Source organism: Lygodium microphyllum, chromosome 21 (assembly GCF_053477565.2).
Source record: "Lygodium microphyllum isolate KBCC chromosome 21, Lygodium_microphyllum_v1.1.10, whole genome shotgun sequence".
NCBI lineage: Eukaryota > Viridiplantae > Streptophyta > Polypodiopsida > Schizaeales > Lygodiaceae > Lygodium > Lygodium microphyllum.
In genome coordinates, this window is record NC_141155.1 from 105,676,393 (window position 1) to 105,703,780 (window position 27,388).

Sequence of the window (27,388 nt, forward strand, 5' to 3'; positions counted from 1 at the left end):
AAATGACAGTTTCAGACATGTTTCAAACAATGTACAGTTTCAAAAATATTGGTAGCACCATGGACAATCTTTTCCAACACTTTCAACATTACAAACTCGATATTATGTAAAATCAATATGATGAGAAATTTTGCCTACAAATATGCAGTAGTATGGACAAAGGATAGTTCCATTTTATGGACAATGGAGAGTTTCAGACAGTTTCAACCAATGGGGACAGTTACAAAAAGATAGGCAACAGTATGGACAGTCTTTTCCAACACTTTCAACATAACAAAATCGATATTATGTAAAATCGATGTGATAAGAAATTTTTCCTACAATATGCAGTACTATGGACAAAGGACAGTTTCATTTTATGGACAATGGACAGTTTCAGACATGTTATGGACAATGGACAGTTTCAAAAATATAGGCAGCACTATAGATGATCTTTTCCAACACTTTCAACATAACAAAATCAATATTATGTAAAATCGATATGATGAGAAAATTTCCATGAAAAATCGATATTATGCAACAGTTCCATTTTATGGACAATGGACAATTTCATCCTTCTTTATCACATTTCCTCCCCAAACATTTTTGTCCTACGTATGGGCAATTTTAATTCCAAAGCTCATCGTAGAAAAGCTCATCATAGAAAGAGCGTCTATCAATAGAATGAACAGAGCCTCTATTTATGTTGTGTATCTTCTATTTCCTACACGAAAGAGAGAGAGAGAGAGAGAGAGAGAGAGAGAGAGAGAGAGAGAGAGAGAGAGAGAGAGAGAGAGAGAGAGAGAGAGAGAGAGAGAGAGAGAGAGAGAGAGAGAGAGAGAGAGAGAGAGAGAGAGAGAGAGAGAGTGAGAGAGAGAGAGAGAGCATACCTGTGATAAGACCACCTGTGAAGCCTACGATTCACAGCTTTGATAAAGACCTTCGTTGAAGCCTACGAATCACCTATGAAGCCTGCAAATCACTTGCAACCAATTGGCCATGATTAAACATACAACTAGTTTCTGAAAGAGAGAGAGACATGGCTGGATGCATGATCATCAAAGATGCCTTCCCACCTTCAGGACGTGTATAGATTTGTGCGAAGAGAGGGATGAATCCAGACGAACACAGAGAGACGAACACACATGCATGGCGACCTCTGGCATGACGTTTATACATGTGGAGAAACCGGCAACAGAGGGAAGTATCCTGTGTAGCAATGGCTCCTTGTGTAGCAGCGGGCACAGAGAGGGAAGCATCCTGCATGGAGTCCACTCACCTGGAGTAGAAAAGAGAGAGAGAGAGAGAGAGAGAGCTCGCGTCGCCTACCTGGCGGTGAGAGATGCTTCATAAGATGTGGAGAAACGGGAAACAGAAGAGAGAAGCATCCTGTGTAACAACGACTCCCTCTGTAGCAACGGGCAATAGAGGGAGGCATTGTGCCTAGAGCCCACTCACCTGGAGCAGAAAAGAGAGAGAGAGAGCCCGTCGCCTACCAATTAGGATGCATGGAGCCCCTGCGGACGATACCAGACGGGGGAGCTCCCCCACCCTACGGAACGTCGAAAGGAGGTGGGGGGAGCATTGAAGACCCCCTTTCGGTGGAGATGCCGGCCCCCCCCCTCCAGTGTGTAAAAGGGGGCGCCCATTTTCAAATTTTCGGCCTTCTTATTGGCCGGTTCTTGCACACTTTGGCGGCCGTCTCTTGGTGTGTAACTACCCTAAGAAGAAAAGTAGAAGGAAGAGGAAGGGGAAATTAAGAAAAAATGGAAAAAGAAGAAGGAAGAAAAAGAAGGGTAAAGAAGAAAAAAGAAGGGAAAAAAATGAAGAGAAGAAGAAGAAGAAAAAGAAGGGAGAAAAGAAGAAGAAGAAAAGAGGAAAAGAAATAGGAAGAGGAAGAAAGAAGAAGAAGAAAAAGAAGAAGGTTTCCCTCCCCATTAAAAAAAAACCCGAAAAAAATACATAGACAGGGGAAATCATAAGGACTTCCCCCTGGGCCCCTACCATGCCGTGCGGCGTGCAGTCTACCTCTCCCTCCCTCACATCGTCATCTCCAACCCTCCTTCCCCCAAGCTTGCCCACTCCACCGCCACGCATGCAAGCTCCCACATGCTATCATACGGTCGCCTCCACAGGTCGCCATCCACTGCTCTGCCAAGCCGAACTCTGCGTCTGTAGGCTGTTGTCCACCACCCCACTATGCAAATCTGCCCTTGCTGACCCTCAGCACTATCTCCCACGGGGTCTTTATGACCTCGGGGAGTTGGGATCAACGGCTCCTCTTGACCCCGAAAACAGGCTCGCATCTGAGCCGCTACTTTATGCGGAAGTAAACCCAACCAGCTTAACAAAACCCAACCAGCAAATAGAAACCCAACCAGCCGAAAACTTGGATCTGACGGAGCAACGGCATCCCTCAGCACTATCTCCCACGGGGTCTTTATGACCTCGGGGAGTTGGGATCAACGGCTCCTCTTGACCTCGAAAAAAGGTTCGCATCTGAGCCGCTACTTTATGCGGAAGTAAACCCAACCAGCTTAACAAAACCCAACCAGCAAATAGAAACCCAACCAGCCGGAAACTTGGATCTGACGGAGCAACGGCATCTCGAAATTCGGGGATGTTCACTGCCACATGCAAAAGTAAACCCATCCAGGACTATAAATGCACCACCAGTCATTGAAATTGATTGCATGGGCTAGCAGTAAGAAGATAGTAGATTCTGCGGGGCCCACTATCTCTAACACGTATTTTTGAATCGTGGACTACAAGTAAACCCAGCCATTAAAGTAAACCCAGCCATTGAAGTAAACTGTGTTGACCTGGTACCGAAAGCCGAAAAGCTCTCGGTATTACCCACAGGAAAATCCTGCACGCAGGGCGCATTCGTGTGCTGTTGTGAACGGAGGTTGGATGCCCATATTCCAAGTGCATACAAGCTCACGAGATCATTGGAACAAAGGTTTGAGGTTCATATTATGATTTCTTGGTCATGGCTTCCACTACAAGGTGCATATCTCTCTCTCTTTCTTCCTCTCATATTTGCATTGGATGCATTGTGACGTTGGAATGATGTTTTGGTGATATATACGTATGTAGTCAACACGCATGGATTATGGAAAGCGACATTGAGATCGATGATCTCGACACGGATGAAGAGACATTAGATGGATCATCAAGCGACGAGGTTGAGATGCTTGATTTCTTAAGTGGAGACAATGATTCGGCACCACAAGAAATCACTATCAATGCACAAAGCCCAACTACCTATACCTCATCGAAGTACTTCTCTTTTAATAGAGAGACTTACAGCTTGATGGTCAGTGATTTGAGCGGGCATAAGGCCATCACATTGGAGGTGCTCAAGCAACTCCACAGGAGGGAGTTGCTCGACTTGAAGAAGTGGAGAAGAATCAGAGAAGGTCTTTGCATTGGTAGAAATGGCGATGGACACATTACATTGGCCTTGAAATCGGAGCCATCATTGCGCATTGCATGTATAGAGGAGTGGGAGAGCATATTCCTTGAAAATCACATAAAGAAGGTTACAGGTGCTCACGAGGGTATCAATGTCACAATTGATTCCATCAAATCCACGTGGTGTACTGACTTGAGAAGGCATGGCATTCCTCTTGCGTATGTGAGAGATCTCACAGTGGGTGTACTTGCAAGGTGTTCACAAGGCCCCATGGTTATAAAGGCCCATTGTTCGTTCATGGGAAGGTTCAAGAAAGAAGAGCACCCATCTTGGAGCTTACTGTAGATAGATCTCTTGTTGAGCGGAGGCTTCAAGAAATCATGCTTGAACACAATGTTAGGTTGGGCAAGGTCCGCTCAACCAAAAAGCATGGTTTAGGGAAGACAATAGTGGAATATGCATGTCATCGCAGTGGTAGAGCAACTCGAAAGGGCTCCCAAATCCGCAGGTTGCGAACGTCGAAGAAATGTGGTTGCCCTTTCAAGGTGCAAATCGAGTACAAAGACGATCTCCATGATGTCACTATATGAGTCCATCGACCACACGAGGGTCATGTACCTGGATCTCGTGCCGACTTGTATCACTTGCCGGTGCATCCAACTGTGATTGATTGTTGCAAGGATGACCTGTTTGACGTTGGGACATGTCGGCACGTCGCGAAGATGAGCCTTAGCAAGGAGCGGTTTCATTTGAAAAATGCCTCTCCATTGGATCGTGTCATTTATAGGTTCTTCATGATACCAAGGGAGGTACAGACACTATCATATCAAATTCGAACTGAAGGTATGTTACCTTCTAAGCCTTTGTCTATGGTATTAGGTTGCTTTGAGTGTCAATGTTCTACGTGTCGTCCTGCTGCAGGCAAACTTTCGAAGGATGATTGGATGGCAATGTATTTGGAGGCTCTCCGTCTACGAGATCAAAACAAGGTATTTGACATATTCTCATAAATGTTTATAAGCTGCGAAAATTAGTACATCTATTTGATACTATCATCTACATGGTCTTTTAGGTACTCTATTGCCAACCATACAATCCTCATGCCATAGAGGACAAGGACAAACCATTCGTACTGATAGTCCAAGACGAATGGATGTTGCAAATGAGTAAGAGGTTCTCAAAGAACAATGCTTGGGCAATCGACAACACATTCAAGACCAATGTGTCTGGTCTTCCGCTTTATGCGGCGGTTTTACCAAACCAACATGGGGTGGGTATCCCTATTTGGTTTATGCTATGCACTAGTGACAATGGGTCAAACCAAGAGATTATGGCTTTGCAAATCACCATGAGACTAGTCCTCTCTAGGATGGGAGATATTCGCCCTGCTGCCCTGGTGATTGATAAGTCCCAGCCAGAGCTGGAGGCGCTCTCGAAGGTTGTTCTAGAAGACCCTCATTGTTGGACCACTGACTACCTTGGTGGCAACAAACGTTAACGAGCATGCCATATTATTCTATGCTGGTTCCACACAAAGAAAGCATGGGTTGAAAATCTCTTGCCACAGGTACACCTTTTCAATACCATTTTACTTTTAGGCATTGCCTTTTTGTGAGTTCCATGAGCTTGACAGTGAGTACTTCACATGTTCTTGCGTGAATCAAGGTCCCTACAGATGAGCGCGATCATGTGTATGCCTCTTTGTCCAATCTTATGCATTGCCCTACAGAGTCACAGTTTGATGATATGTTTGAGCAATTGCTTCATCATTATTCCGCTCATCCAAACGTGGTCCGATACGTTACCAATGGATGGTGTGGGAAAGATTGTATTTGGCGTGCAAGATGGCCCAAGTTTGGTCGCATGTTTCCACATGGCAATGTCGACACAACAAACCTCATCGAGAGACTTTGGCAATATATCAAGTACACTCTACTTGATGCTAGGATTAACAGGTCCATTTTGGACCTGCTGCATGCCCTTGTTGGTGAGTCATCATCGGGTTCTAGAATGGGTGGATCGGCTTTGGAGTTTTTCAAGCAAAGGCAAGAGATAGGTAATGTGGTCAATTTCCTTTCTATTGCACATTTGACCTTTCCTTGAAACGCATTGTTGTCTTATACATGTTTTTTATGCCAGCTGATTCTGAGCGCTTCAAAGTCTATGGGTCAAGCAAGAGTCATACGGCTAGATTGGCAGCAGGGGAGAAGATTCTTCAGCGGTATGAGCAAGATCCCTCCTCTCTTCAAGTCATTAACGAGGGGACCATGTTGTTTAAAATAGCGAGCACCACCCAACATGCAAAATGGTATCATGTAAGTGTACAATCAAACTACTGTGATTGCCCTGATTGGTCGACTGACTGTAAACATCTTCATGGTTTGAGGCTCATCTTGAAGAGCTATTTTCCTCACCTTCATGAGGTTCTCCCCATCATCGATAGTGCGCATGCCTTTGATGACATAAAGGAAAGACTAGGTGGCAATGAAATCACAGGATTGGAGAGATCAGCTTCCGATGGTGGCGTGTAGGAAGGGGAACTCGTGTCCTCCATCACAGACTTTAGAGGCCTCCTTCAAAGGATCGAGGATGGGATTCCATCCTACACAGCGGCACAGATGGATGCTTGTATGCGCCAACTGGAAAGTGCTAAAGAGTCTCTTGTTCACATGTTCACACCACAGGAGATTGACATGCCTAAAAAGGGCGGGATCTATCAGATCCAGGAAAATGTCACACAGACGCGCCTAGGGCATGGCAAGGATCATCATTATCGTCCAAATGAGAGGGGGGAGTCCTCATCACAACCCAAGCATCCATCTATTACAGGCGTGTTAAGGCGCAAGCATCAACGAGGGAGGGGTCGTGTAAGGTTTAGCCCAAAACCGCGGATATATTGTCCTCATTGCTGCACCAAAACATTTTTGGTGGACCCTCTCGCAGTGTATTCATGCAATACTTGCCATTCACTGCTCCCTCTATCCTTGCGGTATGCTCCTCATCCAGCAGATTCTATCTTGATCGGCAGGGCGGTGCGATTGTATGGTGAGTCTTACATTGGCACTTGTCGTATTTTGTATTGCACCTACAACAGTGAGAATGAGGAGCGTCAATTTTCTCTCTCGTTCCCTGATGGGTCCACGATCACAGAAGTCTTGGCATCTAGGTTCAGAATGTTTGTAGTGTACACATGATTGTCCATCTAATGGATAACGTTCTCCTGGATTTTATCTTGCTCTATTTGCAGGAATTAGCTAGTTTTTATGGTGGTGTCTTGGATTTTATGGTAGTGTCATATTGGATAATTATCTGATTTTATTATTTAGAAATTAGTGTGTATATTTGGCAACACATCCAACATGTTATTTCTTATCACTACATGTTCATGTAATCCAAATGTGACATGCTATCATATTTAAAGAGTTGCGCAAATATTGATAGCTTAAGTTAGTAATGATGGGTGCATTGTTGGGAAGCATAGTTGACACATGTGATAAAGCAAGTTAAAGCTATGTTATATTTTATTATTCATGTGTGTAGCACCAACTAAGAGAGAGGGGTGTGTGTAGCACCAACTCTATTGAAAGGGCTACTATGAATTAATGAGATGAAACACTTACTGGATATTAGTGACTTCGTTTTCTAGTCATATATGCCAAAAAGATGCACTCCAAAATGAAAAGTATCTAGATGGAACACACTTTAACAAATTGACTCATGTGATAAAGCAAGAAGTAGCTACATCCAATTTTCTAAACCATTCCAAAGGTCAATTCATGTTCCAAAGGTCAATTTGAGAGAGAGAGAGATTAGAACCGTACTATGATTTCTAAACCACACATCCTATGGAATAATGTAACGAAGTACTATGGTGCAAGCAAATCATGAGATTAGTAACATTAAATTGTGAGATTAGTAACATTTAATCATTAGTGACTACACAACCAAAGAAGCAAATGTTTATAGAGTTCAATTCATGTTCCAAAGGTCAATTTGTGAGAGAGAGAGAGATAAGATCAATTAATGATTTCTAAACCACACATCCTATGGAATAATGTAACGAAGTACTATGGTGCAAGCAAATCGTGAGATGAGTAACATTAAATCGTGAGATTAGTAACATTAAATCGTGAGATCAATTAATGATTTCAAAGATGGATGAGTTCAAAAAGATGCATGAGTTCAATTCTTAGTACATGTCTGCCGCAAACCAAGTACATGACCATAAGTGAGACCATAAGTCCATGACTGCCACAAACTAGCTAAATGTCACAAACCAAGTAAAACCACACAAGATCATCTCTCCAACACTCCAAGTGCCCACTGGTAAAGGTCCTCCTTCAAAGTGGTAACGTAGGTGGCATTGAACCATTTTCTAGTTAACTGCAATACAAAAAGTTGATTATGGATTGACGTATGCACACAAGACCATTCAAAGTCGCATAACAAAAGCACTTATACCAGTATAGGCTTACCCAGTTTTTGGTTGGTTTCCCAACCACACCACCCTCGATGAGTAGTCTTATGAAAGCCATCACATAAAATCCACAATCCACCGCATTTGTCTGTTGAGGGGCCTGTGAAAAGGGATTATAGTCATCTTTATGTTAACTTCTCTATGTTACATCTCTAAGTGACAGTATTACTGTCACATTCTTAGTACATACCTTAATGTGGATGAGCTTCATTTTCTCCACGTCCGATAGAAACCTTGTGCATACTGGGTCAGTACAAAGCCTCGATAGTGCAAACACGGCCCTGAAACATAGACACAAAAGAGATGAACGTAATACATATGTGACACAACGTAAAGCATGGATGCATATAGAATGTTAGGATACCTGTGCACATAAGGTAGACATGCCGTGAAATCAGTGCATTCCATGTTGTGTTTATGGCTATGTTTATGGTTATGTTTATGCTTATGGTTATGGCATTGTTTATGGTTATGGTTATGTTTATGGGCATGTTTGTTGTGTTTATGGCTATGTTTATGGTTATTGTTTATGGGTAAGGTTATGGAATTGTTTATGGTTATGGTTATGTTTATGGCTATGGGCATTGTGTAGTTTATGGGCATTGTTTATGGTTATTGTTATGTATATTATGGTTATTGTTATGTATTTTATGGTTATGGTTATTGTTATGTATATTATGGTTATGGTTATTGTTTATGGGCAAGGTTATGGCATTGTTTATGGTTATGGTTATTGTTATGTATATTGTTATGTATATTATTGTTATGTATATTATGGTTATTGTTATGTATTTTATGGTTATTGTTATGGGCATTGTTTATGGTTATTGTTATGTATCTTATGGTTATTGTTATGTATTTTATGGTTATAGTTATTGTTATGTATATTATGTTTATGGCATTGTTTATGGTTATTGTTTATGTTTATGGCATTGTTTATGGTTATGTTTATGGCTATGGGCATTGTGTAGTTTATGGGCATTGTTTATGGTTATTGTTATGTATTTTATGGTTACGGTTATTGTTATGTATATTATGGTTATGGTTATTGTTTATAGGCAAGGTTATGGCATTGTTTATGGTTATTGTTATGTATATTATAGTTATTGTTATGTATTTTATGGTTATGGTTATTGTTATGTGTATTATGGTTATGGTTATTGTTATGTATATTATGTTTATGGCATTGTTTATGGTTATGGTTATGGCATTGTAGGGCGAGGGGAGTAAGCGCTTCACGTCGCTCCTCCTATCACCTCGACCCACCCCTATCACCATCTCCTCCCCTCTTGAGTATCCAAGTGACGCTCCCCATTGCATATTCACCATTGGATGTAATTCGATTGACACCAAGGTGAATGGCTCTCCTGTCAAGATGAAGGGGCAAAAAAGTGCCACCTCAAGGTGCATTTTTTAAAAATGCAATGCTTTCATTGTGTTGTATTTCTTGTACTTGTGATTGGTTGCATTGTGTGTGGTTGTTTTTTGGTATTATTTTAGGTTAGAGACTTCCGCAAATATCGAGTTCGTGTCTCTATGCTCAAAACTCCGTGTGGATGTCAACCGGGCTTTGTTGGATGCATTGCGGTGCGTGGAGGAGGCATCCACCCGTACTATGAATTTGTTCGCCATGTAAGTTTGTTAAACTAGTTATAGCTCTATTGGTTGTTGCCTGATGATTAGGACTAGGGGTTTTGTTATTCTACTGAACTAATTTGTGTTTTTATTCATAGTTGGGTGGAGTATTTGATGCCAAGAGAGCACGTCCATGATGTATGCTTTGTGGATAGTCTGTGGTTTCCATATATCAATATGGTTGAGCCACAAGACGATAGTGTTTCGTTGAGGAATTACTTTGATAGTTGTGATCCCACGATGTCCACAACTACACAATGCCCATAAACTACACAACAAACAATGCCCATAGCCACAAACATAACCATAACCATAAACAATGTCATAACCATAAGCATAAACAATAATCATAACCATAATCCTTTTGGAGTCATATTTTGCCCATTTGTCTATTGACAAATGCCTCCATATACTCCTGCCTGTCCATGGTACGCTTAGCATCTTCGAGTAAGTCCCATAATGAGCTCGCTCTCGCATGCTGAGTCTTCTCGTACTTACTTCGGGCCAAACTCAACTTTCGCTCAAGGTTAGAGAACCGAGACTCTGCCTGGCGGTGCCAAGCACCAACACGATGACGAGCATGTTGTGCGCCTATGGGACGGCCGGTCTTTCGACATGGAATATCATAATGGATACCATGCTCATCCTTCAGATGTTGTATCATCCTTGCCCGTCTCTTTATGTTGACATGTCTTTTCGGACAAAGAATGTCAACACGGCACTGACGGGCAAGAGACCCATAAGCTAGTGTGATCTCAATGTATGGTGGGTTTTCCTATGTAAAGTGACATTCTATTTATAAGTATCACATCTTAGGAGTATGCTTACTAACAACGGAAAGTAGGATAAACACTTACCTGAGAGTAGCTCGGCACTTCTCTTTCGATGGATGTCTGAGACGCGCCTGCCGCCCGAGCCCCTCTACGAGTACGTCAAGAGATGATGCAACCTAAAAAAAAAGAAACGAAACTACACAATATGTGAGAAATCAATAATGAACATCAAGAAAACCCTAAACAAATATTAAAAAGGGCATCTTACTTTGGTATTTTTTCGCGAATGGACATCCGACGAAGGATGGCTGCGAGTGCGTGGAGCCATTTGCCAGAGGTGAAAGCGTGCGCACCTACTCATAACCATTGGATAATCCATGTCACAAAACAACAAAAAGTGAGAAGTTGATAACCATTGGATAATCCATAAAAAAATATAGAATATGCTCGATGAAAAAATATAGAAGTTGATAACCTACTAAACTTTTGTGGACATGCTTGATGAAAGACCAAATATAGAATATGTCATGATTTATGACCAATGGTGGATGCCACATCCAATCTAACGATTAGATGTGTTCAATTTAGTAACAATAAAAAAGCTCTATTCAAAAAATCGGTAGGCTATCAATAGTAGGTCAGAAACCTCTAATGTTACAATTCTTCACCAAGCTATCACCTCACTACAACACTTCCAAGTACTAGTGCCTTGCCTTATTATTCCTAGTGCAAATATATATTTTGACATTGTAACATGGTTATTGGGCTTCTTATAGGATTCCAATCAATGATTTTTGCGAAGGATTGAGACTCAACACATTCATACAATTCCCAATACTCGCCAAATTTGACCAATATAGATGATCTATAGGTAGATCTGTGCTTTGCACATGTATTAATTGCCAAATTTGACCATTAAGTAGATTTTGGGGCATGGAAAAAGCTAAAAGTGATGATTGGTGGGCTTGCAACTACATCAAGGATAGTCTCATTAATGTGGCTGGAACCAAGATTGAGGTTCTACAACCACATGTAATTGGCAAGGGTATTCTCTCTTGCCCAAACTTTAGAGAAGTAGAGCTAATTTATTGTGGTGTACCAATAGCTACTTAAATCTAAGACCATTAATTTTCTTAGAAAAACAAAAAGGAAAGTAGTGCTTGAATAATTAAATTATTAAAACATGTAGTTGTGACCTCCTCAAAGCTTGAGCCCAAAACCACTTTCACAATTTGCACATGCATCATAGTTTATCTTAGAAACTTGAATTTGATTTAGCTTTTCTTTTTGGTTATCTTAAATTTTTTGCAGAACCCATTCTCCACAAAGTGGCATGGTTCAGAAGAGGTTGAATGCTAAGTGATGATTGTAAGCTTAGTGACATAAATAGAGTTGTAACTCCCTTTGTTATTCTCACATTCATTTATTGGGTTCATATATATGTTAGCCACAGTATGACATTATATATCAATCGAATATAAAAGCTTATAGGAAATGCATGCATGATTATCACACTTAGGCGCAGACACGTATCAGACGGAGCACATATTTTAATTGCAAATTGATTGCGACGTAAGCAACATAGAGACCTAATCAACAAACTCTTCCAACATCAATATGCTTGCATCCAAAGAGAGCATTATTTTGAGATTGTTGTGAAAGTTTACAAAAGGATTGAGCCTGAGACGGGAGATAGTGCCTCCCACACACGCGTCACGCTGATGAAGACGATTGGGCCTCCCGAGATGTTGCAACCTCTTGAGTCATGGTCACACTGCAGCCTCCCGAGTCACGGTCTCACCGACTGTGGGAGGGATGAAGATGGAGGCGCATACAAAACTGGAGACGCCGAACTGTCTCACCGAGCAAAAAACGCCGACTTGGGAGATGCTATTGTGGATGAAGACCAGCACGCATCCGAATGGGCATGGGATGCGCACTCTGGGAGAGACAAAAACGCCGACTTGGGAGATGCTGACGTGGATGAAGACCAGATTGCATCCGAATGGGTCCGTGGGTGGGTCTCGAAACTCTGGAATGCACCGCCGAGCTGGTACAAAGCCGCCGAGCTAGGAGGGATGAAGCTGCAGAGTGCTGAGGGATGTAGTCGTCGATCGGCAAGTGCTGGGAGGGATGAAGCCGCAGAGTGCTGAGGGATGAAGTCGTCGGCGAGTGCTGGGAGGGATGAAGCCACAGAGTGCTGGGAGGGATGAAGTCGCAGAGTGCTGATGGATGAAGTCGTCAATCGGCGAGCTGGGAGGGATGTGAGCTGCCGAGTTAGGTTGAGCGGGCAGAGCTGGGATTGAGCGGGCGAGCTGGGAGGGATGTGCCGCCAAGTTGGGATGAGACTCCGAGCTCCCAGGGCATCAGACGCAAAGCTCGCTGGGAGGGATGAGCCGCAGAGTATGAGTCCCACGGGGTATGAGAGAGAGAGAGCTCGTTTTGAAGACGGTGCAAATGGGAGGGATGAAGACGCATCTGGGACTTCGCATGTTCCCAGGGCTTGATATCACCCTGTTCAACGGCGGCGGCACATTCTACGGGGCCCCTTCCAATAATGAGGAGTTAAGGCGTCTCCAGTTCGCATGCCAGACACGTATCAGACGGCCAATCAACGGCACACTTTTTCGGCTGGTCTGGTTTATGATTTGGGCGGGATGACCAAAGGAGGATGGGTTTAATCTCCCACGAGATTGACGACGGTGCCATGGTCGTGAGGAGGGGGATCAACGTGAGCCGTTGATCCCAACTCCCCGAGGTCATAAAGACCCCATGGGAGTTAGTGCTAAGGCCTGCCGACCCTGCATGAGCCACTGTCTCACTGTCTCAACATGGCCGCCCCGCCACACATATTCGCCCCCGGTCCTTGCATGAGCCGCTGTCACCATCTCCACATGGATGCCTACATCATTTTGTATCCTACCACTGTCGCCATCGCCGCCTCTGTAACTCGGCCACTGCTCTTCTCCTCTCCAACTACTCCTCCCTCTCTACCACGATCCACCTCCCCTCCAACTTCTTTAACACCTCTTTAACCCCACCCCTTCCTCTCTTCTTCATCCTCCACCTCGCCTCCTCTGACATCTTCCCTCCTCCTCAATTCCTTCACTGTCTCGAGCTTTCCCCCCTTCCCTCTTCTCCACTCTCCACCTCATACCATCTTCCCCTCCTCTCTACCTTTCTCCAACCATGCCCATCTCCTTCACTGTGTTGAGCTTTCCCCCACTTCCCTCTTCTCCACCCTCCACCTCCCACCATCTTCCCCTCCTCTCTAACTTTCTCCACCTCCTTGCCTCTCCCCTCCCCCTCCCCCACCACCATCTCCACCTCTCCAAAATCCCCTCACCACCACCTCCGTCTCTCAAAACCCCTCCCCACCACCATCTCTACCTGTCTCATCCCTGCCCCCCAACATCTCTAACCCCTTCTCCCCTTTACACCACCCCTACCCACCTGTTCGACTCTTCCCTCAATCCGCCATCTCCACCAAACCCCCTTCTCCAACATCCCTCTTTCTCTACCTTCCACAACTCCTCTCACGGACCACACCAACCCCCCCACTATGACATCACCACCATCTCCATCTCTCTATCCCCCCCTCGCCATCCATACCTCTCTGACGCCCTCAACCACCCTATCTCAACCCCGTAGACCCCCTGTCATTACACACACCTTCGGTAGCACACACTCCTATCACGACCTCAGCACACCCTAATACTCGTATTGCATTGGAGCGTCTCTGAGTTTGACTTCAAGGATTCAAGAAGAAGGATTTGTGAGTAGGAGAGCCACCACACAAGGAGCATTGATTGCTGGGCAAGAGTAGCAAACGAGGAACTACAGCCACGTTGGCAGGTATCCCATTTATAGATTGTCGGTTGTCAAATCCCTCCATCTTCCTCTTTTTTGTTGTTACATTGGTTGGAATGGAATGGGTAGATTTGAATGAACTAGGAGGGATGTATTGAGAGAGAGAGAGAGAGAGAGAGAGAGAGAGAGAGAGAGAGAGAGAGAGAGAGAGAGAGAGAGAGAGAGAGAGAGAGAGAGAGAGAGGGATCCACAACCAACCTAGCTCTCTTCTTTGTAACAGTGTAATCCTCCCAACGGTGGGAGAGAGGGGAGTTCAGGGAGGTGGTGGGCTAATTAATGCTAGGAAGTTGAGGTTGCATAATTCTAAACTATTTTTAAAGCTTTTGATCTATCAAATAGAGGAACTTACACGTACACGTGTGCATGTGCATATAACTCTTGACACTAGCACATGATCGTACACACGTGCATATAAGACATACACTTTGCACATAGTTACATTGCATATAAGACTCTCCATGCACATGCACTAGTCCATTGCACACCCCTGCATATATATACCTTGATGTAAGACAATCGCACGTGCACCCAATCTGAATGACATACAAAACACCCCTACATACCTGCGCATGCTTACAAGTTAACGCGCATGTAGGCCATTTCACATAACCACTAGAACATGTGCACTAGTACACATGTCCTCACATGTGCAGGCATACATGCGTACACAACCCCTCAATACGTGTACATAGGTGCTCTAACTTGTGCACATGCACGCAAGACCTTGCACACACAAACCCACACATGTGCACATACATCCCTACACACAAAGATGTGCATGTGCATATAAACCCATGCACATAAGCACATGCCCATAGGCCATTACATGTGCACATAACCCTTGTGCAAACACAAAAGACTCCTCCATACATGCACACAATCCCTAGGACCCCTACACTTGCATTTCTACCCATAACTTGTCATACATAGCTTCCCACATATGTGCACCTGCACTTATACACAAGCCCTTGCACTTGCATACATGCACACACACAAGTGCATGTGCATATACATCATTGCACATAGGCACTAGCACACAACCCCTCACACTAGGACCCTTGCACATAGTCCCTTGTATGTGCATGCTCACAAGTGCACATGCATATAGGTCATTGAACATCATGCACATGTGTACACATACATATGCACATGTACACAACCCCTCATATTAGAATCCTTGCACATAGTTCCTTGCAGGTGCACATAGGTCATTGCACATAAGCACTAAAACATGTGCACTTACACACATACCCTCACATGTGGACATGTGCATGCGTACACAAACCCACACACTAGGACCCTTGCACATAGTCCCTTGGATATACACACATACAAGCACACATGCATATAGGTCATCTTGCACATAGGCACTAGTACTTAGGACATTGCCCAACACCCTTACACACATGCACATGCACATGCACATGTATACGTGCATATAGACCCCCACACACACATGAAGACACATACATGTGCACACAATAGTGCATAGATCCATGCACACGTGCATGTGAACCATTGCATGGGCATACTAGCTTTGCACATAGACACAACACACACCGCACTCACATGATTGGAAGCTAGCCCTACACACATGCACATTACAATTAGAAAGCACTACATTGTGCATTGTGTATACATACATCCACAATGCACACGACATGCCTATGCACACCTACATGCCTTATTGACATGCACCATTATGTTTACATTATCTTAGTGCTCACAAAGCCTAGTGCTCTCTCATCATGTGTATGTCTTAGGCTCTAATCAAACACACTTTAGATGCATTCATACATGCACTAAAATACTTGTATGTGTTCGAGTGCACACAAGTGCATAGGTGCAAGGGCATTGCATGACTGAACACTATGCACTTACATGCCTCCTTGCACTTGGAACCCATTCACAAGTACTCACCCACCGATTCACTTGCGTGTTGCACATCAAGGTTCTAGAATGAAGCTTTATTTAAATATCCTCCCAAATAAACCAAACTAACATAAAAACCACAAAAACCAACAAACAAAGTAACAAAAGATGATGACACCATCTTAATCCATGGGCTAGGATCCATGAAAGGGTTCATGCACTTGAAAAGTGGTCGTGAGCTTCATACTTTGCCTATCAATATGGGCCTAAGCCCTAGTTGCATTCTTGACCTAGAAAATACACTCGTACATGACCTCATTAATCACATCATTAATCTAGTTAGTAGCGGAACCACCACAAGCACTATGGATAACTTTGGAAAAAGTTTTGATGACTTCCAAGTCACAGTTAATAGCTTTCAAGAAGCTACGAGTGTTGAAGTTTCAAGCATGATTCCTAAAGCATCACAGTAAAAGCTCATAGAATTGAGGAGACAAGGTATGCTTGCCCTCAACCATTTGGTTGTTCTCAATAATGACATCAAGCTACAGCTTGCCACTATGCAAGCTGAAATGGATAACATTCCTAGTATGTTATCGAATGCAAGAGCAATTATGGACTAATTTGCACTAAGTCCTGTTTGACTTCCACAATGACATTTTAGTCTCGCTAATGTGAGACCAAGGAGTTGATGTTGAGGAATTGTGTAACTCCAAGGACAACCTGTCAATCCAGGACATTGAAGATTGTGATTCTGACTTTGTATGACATCGATAGTCACACACTATTGAGCAAATCTACTTGGATCCCAAGCCCTCTCAACCTGAGACCTTATTCATCGATGCTAGGTACATTAAGGTAACATCCAAATTGGAATGGCTTGAATATCTTAAAGTTTTAAACTATGAATAGATGGGATATGAGAGTAGCCCATCTTTAGACCTTGAGATATTACCTACAAAAAGTGGCACCAATAAAGCCTGAGAGACCGCCAGCGCAAGATTTGACTTTGATATAGAGGCTGAAGGAAATTCTAATCTAACATTTTCCCAACCTACCCAATCTATGTACTCTAAAATGAAACTTCTTGTTCATTTGTGAAGAAAACATTTGAAGAATGAGACATGCAGTAGTGCATTAAAATCTCAAAATCAGAAGAAGCCTAGAGATTTACCTCCATGCTTTACAAAATTCAAGAAAAGTGATTAAGTAATCAAGTTACTTGGAGTTAAGTGAGAAGGAACATGCAAGGAACCTATTGAGGGACCATAAAAAGTCAAAGAGGTGAACATAATAGAACCTTGGGAAACCCCTAGACTAGTATGTATTACTAAAGATCTTAATAAAGAGGATGACTTGTTGGAAAAATATCAAGAAAATTTTATATGAAGCTACTTTGACCTTAAGAGAGTCTCACTATAAGTTCTTATTTACACCATTTCACTTAAGCCTGATGCCAAGCCTATCAAGCAAAGACCATACCCCATGAATCATTACTATACTTTTCATGTCAAGAAAGAGCTTGAGAAACTGCAATAGCAAGAACTATCTATGAAATTGAATGTACTGACTAGATATCACCGATTTTTGTAATGCTCAAGAATAATGGTAAAATTGGAGTATGTATTAATTATAAGAAGTTGATTACTGCAACGTCATGAGACTATTGATTGAGTGAGTGGGAGGGAAGGAGGATTGTAGCTTCTTAAACAGATTTTCATGATATAACCAGGTCTAAGTCTACATAAATAATAGACCAAAAAATTGTCTTTGCTACTGAGTAGAGAGTGTTTGCATAAATTATCATGCCTTTTGGATTGACTAATACCCTTGCAACCTTCTAATACCTCATATACACTTATTGAGATAACAAGCCCAATATGTGTGGACATTTATAATAGACTGTTTGGTCAGATGGGTCCGTATATTTACACTTAGTATGTTAGTGGTCATTATGATCCTCACATGGCCACCGACTTATCACTTATTATATATAGTTTGTTGCACCGACCCATAGCTGATATAATTATAGTACCAGTTGATCAATATAGTCAATTATACATTGTTTGACTTAGTAGGCTATTTTTCTTTATATTGTAACTTATGTATACTTTGTGTACATTGTATTGTGTGTAAGAGAAGAAGAAGAAACTAGCAAGAAAATGTTTTTGTCTCCATCTCTCTTATTGTGTTCTTGAGTGAGCTCCCTCTGGTGTATATGGTGTGTGTTTGGTGCATCAACTCAAGTAAGTCTCCCAACAATGGATTATTGACATAGTATCAAAGCAGTGCCACTAAGAGAGAGTGGCTTTAAAGGTTGAAGTGAAAGAGAAGAAGCAATGATTCAAGTAAGCAAGCAGTGAGTAAGAAGCTCTTCTATTTTTTCACTCTTTCTCTTGGATAAAGCTTGTGGATGCATGGATGCACTGAAAGCAAAGCAGAGCGAAAATCTCAGATTGCTGTGAGATTTGGTGTGTGAATAGAGCACTATATATTTTGTGGAGTAGTCCATTGAGACTTTTTCATTGTTTTTTTTGGCCATCTGAGTTCGTTTTAGGTCCCATTTTAGACCTGTAAGGTTGTGAACAATAGTTTCAAGGTACATTGCGATTTTAATTATGTTGACTAAAGATGGATGTACAAGTTTTACATTTTGAATCTGTAAGTTTTGAGGTGTTTGTCAAGAATTAAACATAAGTTTTATCTACAAATTGGTTATAGATAACATTTTCTTTTGAGTAGTTAGTAAAAAGACTACTTATATATTGGCGTGTACTTGTTGTAAAAGATTGCAGAAGACTTGCTTGTTGTTTTGTATTAGGTTTGTGATAATGGCAGATAACAATGGAAACCCTAATTGAGAAGCTAGATAAGAGTAACTATCCATCATGAAAGTTTCGTGTGATAAACTTCCTTATAGAAAATGTCTCAATACATTTGTTTTAGGTGAAGAAAATGTGTTAGAGCTAAGTAATCTTGCAACTGCAAAATAATGAAAGGCGTAGAAAGAATGGAATGCAAAAGATAAAAATGTGATGTATTCGCTATCTGTAGTCATTGATGTCACTATATTGGAATATATAAAAAATGGTAACATCTATTGATGCAATGCTTGATAATAATGATTTGATTTCATTTACTTTGGGTGATCTCATTAATGAGAAGGCTTGAAAATCATTTTTCACTTCTATATATGTATGAAAATCATTTTCAGTTTTTAATGAGTTGGTCTCTCTCATGATCATTGAAAAGATCAACATGTAGGATGAGTCATATGAAAAAAGTGGTAAATAGATCCAAGCATTTTGCCCAAGTTTAGAAAGAGGACGTAGTAAATCCTCTTCAAGAGGCCATGGTATGGGATGCAATGGTAATAACCAGTAAAATAGGTTAAATTAGTAGTTTGGTGAAATGCAAGTTTCAGGAGGTCATGGAAACTTTAGAGGTAGGGGAAACTCTAGAGAAAGAGGTGAATGATAGAATAGAGGTTTTGACAATTTTGGTATTGTTTGGTATTATCATAGCAAAACACGTCATATTGTAGTCCATCATCATACTAAGAAGGATGATATCCGTAGTAGTAAATTGCAGCAAGGAAATAATTAATCGTCTTCATGATAGAATGAAGATAAAAATAAACGTCTATTTGTTATGCGGCATATGATGAATGCTATTACAAGCAAGAGGACACATGATAATGTATGATATATTGATTTAGGTGCATCTAATCGTATGACTAGTCATATTGATTGATTTGGAGAGATACAAGATTTATAAAATTTAGGTTACGTGTAGATGGGTGATAATTCACGCCACCCAATTTCACATATTGAAAAAGTTTCATTGTCCTTGTATGATAGCCGAACAAAGAGTATAATGAAATGTATTACATATGTCATCCATCACAAAGAATTTAGTATCTAGTGGTCAAATGGTAGTAAGGATTGCCAGTTCGATTTAATGCAAAAGGTTGCTTTATGGAAGATTTTAATGATAAGTATATGTCGATTGCAAAAGAAAGTAGTGTTGGTCACATTTTTTGCTATGAATACTGCTATGTATGTTAAAGGCAAAGGAGTAGTTTTGCAGATATTGAAATATGGCAGAAATGTATTGGACATACAAATATGCAAAGGTTGAAATTAATGGAGTCTTAAGAGTTGGTTACAGGGTTGCCTACTTTTAGAGTCATAGAATTCCATAAGGTGTGTGAATTCAATATGTCAATTTGATAAGCAGGTAAGACAACCTTTTTTGCATAATAGAGATGTGAGCATAAATATACTTGATGTTGTGCATATAGATGTTTGGGGACCTATACAAAACATATCTCTTGGTGGCAATAAATATTTTCTCATATTTATTGATGCTTACATGCACTCGTTTTGAGGATATTGTTTGTCATGATCATTGGGATGTAGCAATGGATGAGGAGATATCTATATTAGAATCCAATAAGACTTGAGATCTAGTACCATTGCCTAAGGTAAGAAAGCGATTGGATGTAATTGGATCTATGAAATTAAGCGTAATGCAGATACTTTTATTAGTAGGTATAAGGCAATGTTAGTTGCAAAAAACGAGGGTCAAACATATGGTATAGATTATAAAGAGACATTAAGTTCGATGTGTAATTGCCTTGATAGCAACCAAAGGTTGAAGTTTGTAGCAAATGGATGTAAAGAATACCTTCTTACATGGTGAATTGCAAGAAGAGGTGTATAAGGAGTAGCTAGCATATTATGAGGATTTAGAGCATCCCACATGTATGTGCAAGTTAAAAAATGCACTCTTTGGATTGAAGCAAGCACCTAGAGCATTGTCTAATAAGATCAGAGAGTATCTTGTCAACATTGGCTTTTATGTTTCTAATGTTAGTCACTCACTTTACGTGAGAGATGGAGATGTAGGTTTGGTTATCATAGTCATCTATGTGGATGACTTGATCATTATAGGGGGGTGACAATGCAATTGTAGAAGTCAAGAACCTTTTGAAGAAGAAGTTTGAGACAAAGGATTTGAGTGAGCTGAGGCACTTTCTTAGTATTGAGGTGATCAGATGTGATGATGGTATATGTATATCCCAATGGCAGTGTGACTCGGATATGTTGTCCAAGTATGGTATGACAGTGTATAAAGTCTCTTTCAATGCCATTGGAGTAAAATATAAAGTTGAATGTTGATGTTAGGGATAAGATAAAGGACCCTAATATGTTCAAGAGGATAGTAGGGTGTCTAATTTACATGATTATCACAAGGCCAGACTTGAGTTATGTTGTTGGCCTTGTTAGTCGGTTTATACAGATGTCTAGAAAGCCTAATTTGAATGTAGTTGGATGCATACTAAGATTTATGAAGTCTGCTTTGCATTATGGACTTTTTTATGAGGTAGGTAAGGATATACAGGTGTTTGGATACACAAATGCAGATTGGGCTGGTAGCATGTCTAACATAAGCTCTACTAGCGGATTCATGTTTTCCCTTAGTAGTAATGCATTAGTTATGTGGACTAGGAAAAAGCAACTTACGGTTGCTTTATTGAGTACATAGGTATTGCTATGGCAGCATGTGAGGTGGTATGGTTGCAAAAGTTATCGGGTGATTTGGATGTGCAAGAAGATGGTCCAGTTGTCGTTCATTGTGACAACATGAGTAGCATACAGTTAGATAGGAACCCAATGTTCTATATTGGAACAAAACACATTGAGGTGCATTACCACTTTGTGAGAGAGAAGGTACTTGCAAGAGAGGTTGACTTGGTATATGTTAGCATAATGGATCAAATAGCTTACATTTTCACAAAGACATTGGGTACACAGAACCTTTGAATACTTTGAAGCTTACTTGGAGTTGTAGAGATACAGTTGAGCTTGAGGGAAAGTGTTGAGATAGCAAGCTCAACACTTGTAGACATTGGTGATGGACTGCCTAGTTAGATGGATTTCCACATCTACACTTAGTATGTCAATGGTCATTATGATCCTCACATGGCCACTAACTTATTATATTTAGTTTGTTGCACTTATCTATAGCTAGCATAGTTATAGCGCAAGTCGATTATTACAGTCAGTTATGCATTGTGAGTCTTCAACTAGACGATCACATTTCATATGCACATTGACACATCCAAGATTATAATTGGTGCAATGTTGTGCCAACTCAATGAACACAACATGGATTTCCCTATGAGCTTTGCAAGCTGATAGCTTACCAAGACCAAAATGAATCACTCAAATACAAAATGTGAAGGCTTAGCAATGGTTTATGCTGTAAAGAAGTTTTTCTATTATTATCTTCTTGCTACACCTTTCAGTTTCTTTGTGGATTATTAGGTGTTGCTTTATCTTGTGAGCAAACCATGTGCTACCAGCTGCATTGCTTGTTGGCTTCTCTTATTGTTAGAACTTAATTTTTCTATTGTTGTACGAAAAGAAAAACATCACTTTACAACTAACCACTTATTACAAGTGACCAATGGAGAAAGGGCATTGATGATTTACTTTTCAATGCTCACCTATTCCATATTCATTAAGAAACTCAACTCTTTAAGGCCAATTTAATGCCTCAATGGGTTGACGAAATAGTGCAAATCCTTGAAACAAGTCTAAAAAGAGAATGATCCATCGAGAAAAGCACAACTCAAGTGCCTCTTAATTAAAGCCCAACCTTACCAATTGATCACTGGTCAATTGTATTGCCTTGGGTAGGTTGGTCTTCTGAGGAGATGCATCTACGAATAAGAGATTGAGATTGTGTTGGAAGAAGCTCAAGCCCACTTTTTTTAAAGATGCTACTCAATTTGTTCAACATTGTAATGAGTGCCACTAGACGAATTTGCCTACTAGAAAGGATATAATGAAGCTTACAGTAGTAATTATATGCCAGCCCTTCAAGAAACAAGGTATAGACTTCATGGGACCTATTAGTCTAGCTGTTCAATACTCACAGGCCTGATACATTATCATAGCCATAGATTATATGATAAAATGTGTGGAGGCTAGGGCCACTGGTAAAAATTATGCAAAACTAGTGCTCAATTTCTCTAGGAGTAGATTATCTCACATTTTGGATACCCCATTGAGATTACTAGTGATCAAAGGCATGGACTTCCTCAATGAGGTAATTTAGCATCTTCTTTCCACATTCTTGATTATTCATCAGAAATCCAACCCCTACTACCCTCACACAAATGGCCATGCAAAAGCTACAGACAAGATCCTTGTTAATATCTTGATATAAATGGTTTTAGCTTCATGATTTGATTGGGATCACACACTCATGGTAGTACTTTGGGCCTATTGCACAGCCTACAAGACTACCATAGGCCAAACACCTTTTCAACTTAATAATGTAATGATGCCATTATGCTGGTAGAGTTTTTGATTGTTAGCTTATGCATTGTGATCTAGGAGCAATGGGATGGCACTAAGGCTTGGCAGCAATGCCTAGAAGAACTCAAGCATTTGTCAACTCCTTGCAACTCATGCCTTGCTTGCTAAGAAGGCCTGATGCAAAGTTTGGTTTGACAAAACACACCAAACAAATATCTTTCGACAAGAATGATCTTATCTTGCTATATTCGATTAAAAGCCACAAGAAAAAATTAACATTATGAGGCCTTGAATCTTTTTGTGTCTATACAAACAACAAATAGGGAACGTTGAGCTAGAAACCATAGACGACTAACCCATTTGACATTTTAATGGTAGCCAAATTAAGAAATACTATCCATCTAGCCATCCATTGCATGAACCACCCATGGAAAAGACAGAGATTCCTGTACTACATGTAGAACAAACATTATATGAGTGCCCACACCTGACCTTCCCGCCTTCCACTCAATCCACTATCGTGAATGTTAGGGTTGTCACCATCAACAACCTCACCATCAACAACCTAGAGCCCATTGACAAGCCTCTCATCCTAGCCACCTACCTTCACATTTGCCTTACTTCCACTTGCTCAATGATAGTTGACACTCTCATTGACGAAGAATCAGATTGTAATACTTACTATAATACTTTGCCATGCTACTATTGGAGCAAGCTAGGGCAACCATAGTTGAATCCCTATGGAGAACGACCTTACACATTCTTGGGTCATTGTAATTTAGTGGTCATGATTGAGATTGAAAGTGTCTTACTCCTCTTTTATGTTCTTCCAAACACTAAAGGAGTCGGTACTAAAATTCCCTTAGGATGCACCTTTAAGTGCTTGACCAATTGTAACATCAACTATGCTGACAAATGCATTCATCTCTACTTAGTTGATGCCCACGTAATCACCATCTTTTGCCAAAGGGAGGTGTGGATTGGGATTGCTTAGACCGCATGCACTCTTCAACCTAACCAATTACCCCAAACCACTACCTTCTTGATCCAACTCCTCCATAACCACCAATGTAACTAGGAACTTGTCAGTACACCCTCACAATGGCAATGGCCACCTAAAACATCCTTCCAAGCCTCCACATATCATACATCACAAAAACATAGTTGCGGTCCCTCACATTGATACCATAAGCCATGCTTCCTTCCACTTGTGCACCACATTGCATTGGGTTCCTAAAATCCTCCTAGAAGCACAATGCTACCATGAGGGTTGTTAATGCCTTTTGTTGCCTAAAGTGCCCATGCATAATCCCTTCCACTACCTCTCCTTGTGCAACTCTTGTAGAGCCCATGCATCACATGCCTATCACTAAATAGAGCTCCCCTTAACTTCTCCCTCTTCTTCTTCACATACTCTACCCCCTCAAGAGGACCAAAACTATCAATAATTGAACTTGTTAGTGCCTACCCTTCCTACTCACTTGGAAAAGGTTACACTATTTTTTAAAAGAGGATGTTCTTTCCAATCTTCATACATCTGCTCCATATCAAATTAGCCTATTGACCCCTACTACCATCTACCCTCAAGCGAACACACCAATGCCACTCAATCTAGAAAATGGCTGAAGACTTGTCAGTAATCTCCAACAAGCCAAATATGGATTTCTTTGTGCAACTCAACTCCATCTTCGGCACTTTCACCAAACTCTTTACTCTCATGGGCCTTAGATTAGCGCCTTGACATGCTCTTGCTAGCATCTAAGTGGCACCCTACATGGGAAGAATATGAAGAGCTCTTTTGTAAATACCTGACAATCATGGATCAATTAATGCAAGAGATTACATAGAAACAACTAGAAATATGCCGAATACTTCTATTCTATGTGATAAATACAATTCTTGAGGACCTTCGCACTATCAATAGTTTAGAACAATTATGTGGGTCTGCCACTCATTTCTTGAATAGATGGTATTCCTTTCAACATGAGGCTTCAACACTTAGAAACAAGATCATCACCATTGTGATCATGGAAATATTGTAAGCTTCCCAAAGTATGATCCTACATATTGTGAGACCACATCTATTCATGCCATCATTGAGTCTCATGCACTATCTCCACCCAAGGAGTTGCTTCACCATCCACTCCTTGACAAGCTGCTATCTGAAGAAGAACTCCAAGCCAGAGTCAGTTCAAGGGACATTCACTCCTAGATGACCTTATGTCATATCTTTGCAAGTTCCTTGTCTACTTTGACAAGCTAGATGCTCTTGCCGACTTAGAGTACAATCCAAACTTCTATGACCGATGGGTCTCAAACATTTCTATCCTTCAATAAATAGCTCCCATTGTAAATATAAATAAAAAGGTCATTTCATGATCCAAAAAGCTAGAAATAGATCCTATCATATATATAAATAAAAAGATCATTTCATGACCCAAAAAGCGAGAAATAGCTGCATATACTAAATTGGAGTCCCCAAGCTTGGAAGCTTGCCTTATTTCTATAGGGGGAGGAAACTTAATGAGAGATTCTAATCAACCTTGAGAAGCACTACTCTCAATCAACCAACAAAACAAGTCAATCAATGAAAGACTTGACCCACCCATAATAAAATTTCTTGTTATGGTAAAAGGTTAACCAAGTAAAAAGCTAGTAAGTAAAATTTCATTGTAGTAATCCCTTCTATAACGAAATTTAATATTGAATTTTTTGTTTTGTGAATAGCAGCCCAACGTATTCCTGCTTTTAAACCTATCCCAATCCCCATATGCATCAAGGATGCCCTCAATGAAGATAAAGTTGTGTACTCTGTTGAAGATTATGATATGGATATACAAAAATGGGGAGTAGGCCATCTCAAGTTCAGATTACTGACCAACCTCACAAACTTGGTAATTAGGAATTAGGCTATTCGAAATCTGGTCTTCCAATGTGGCCTAGTTGAGTATGTCAAAGCCATGGAAACACCCATTCATTTCCTAACTTGTGATAGTCTTAGGAACTACAATCCTGATACTCAAACTAGTTGGTTCATGTGCTCAGTGCAGACATGCCAACATTATGAAGACAAAGAAGTAGCCATTGAGTTTACTCCTAAATTGATTGAGGAAACTTTATGCATCAAGACAAGATCAAGGAAATATGTTAAAGCATCTCATGTGACTTAAGTGACTCAACAATAGGGGAAATTAGCAATAGCTATAAATGGAGTTAATTTGGAAAATATCCCGGAGGAGGTACTAAGAGTCGTAGCACATGTGCTTCATCATATATTCACTTACTATAAAACAATAGCCTACCCATCCAAGTGCCCAAAATGGTTGATGGAGGATATTTTGACAGATAAACTAGTTAATCAAAACTTAAATATGCTATGTCTAAAATGCATCACAAAATCTTTAGCCAAAGCCCACAAAATCCTCCAAAAGAATCTTGATGAAAAGCTCTGTCAATCAGAAGCAAAGCATGGCCTCATCAACATCGAAGGGGGACGTCCTTACAAAAATTCTGATTAACAGTTTCGAGTCTCTCTCAAGGATGTCCTACCTCTACAATATGCTGATCAACCACTACCTCCCCAAGGAAGTACTAGGGGGAATGTGAAAGTTACACTGAAGAAAGGAAGAAAATGAAGGAAAGAGAAGAAGTAGAATCCAAATCATTCTCTAAAACATCTAACAAGGAGAAGACAAGTGGGGAAAGATCTATGATTAGGTTTGATCTATGAAGAATATGAAGAAGAAATTGGAGATAACAGTACAATCCGTCAAAGAGAATAGTATAATCCGTTAATGAGCTCTTGATTGAAAAAAAACAAGAAGGAACAGGGACCAAAAAGGAAAAAGAAAAGATTGGTGAAGGCTCACAAATTATCAAAGCAACCACACTACAGAACCTCATAACAACCATAGCACAAAACCTCACAAATCCCACAAGACTACAAGATGGAGCAACTATGGAGGTTTTATAGTGTTTTGGGGTTTATGAGGCATCAACTAGGAGTCCAGAAATGTAGTAATTTTCAACTTCA

At 40.9% G+C, this 27,388-nt stretch overlaps 1 pseudogene; it reads left to right on the forward strand.

The window, feature by feature from the left end:
* The first annotated feature begins 3,250 nt into the window (after nucleotides 1–3,250).
* Nucleotides 3,251–6,591, forward strand: LOC148018385 (uncharacterized; annotated as a pseudogene).
* The last annotated feature ends 20,797 nt before the right edge of the window (nucleotides 6,592–27,388 follow it).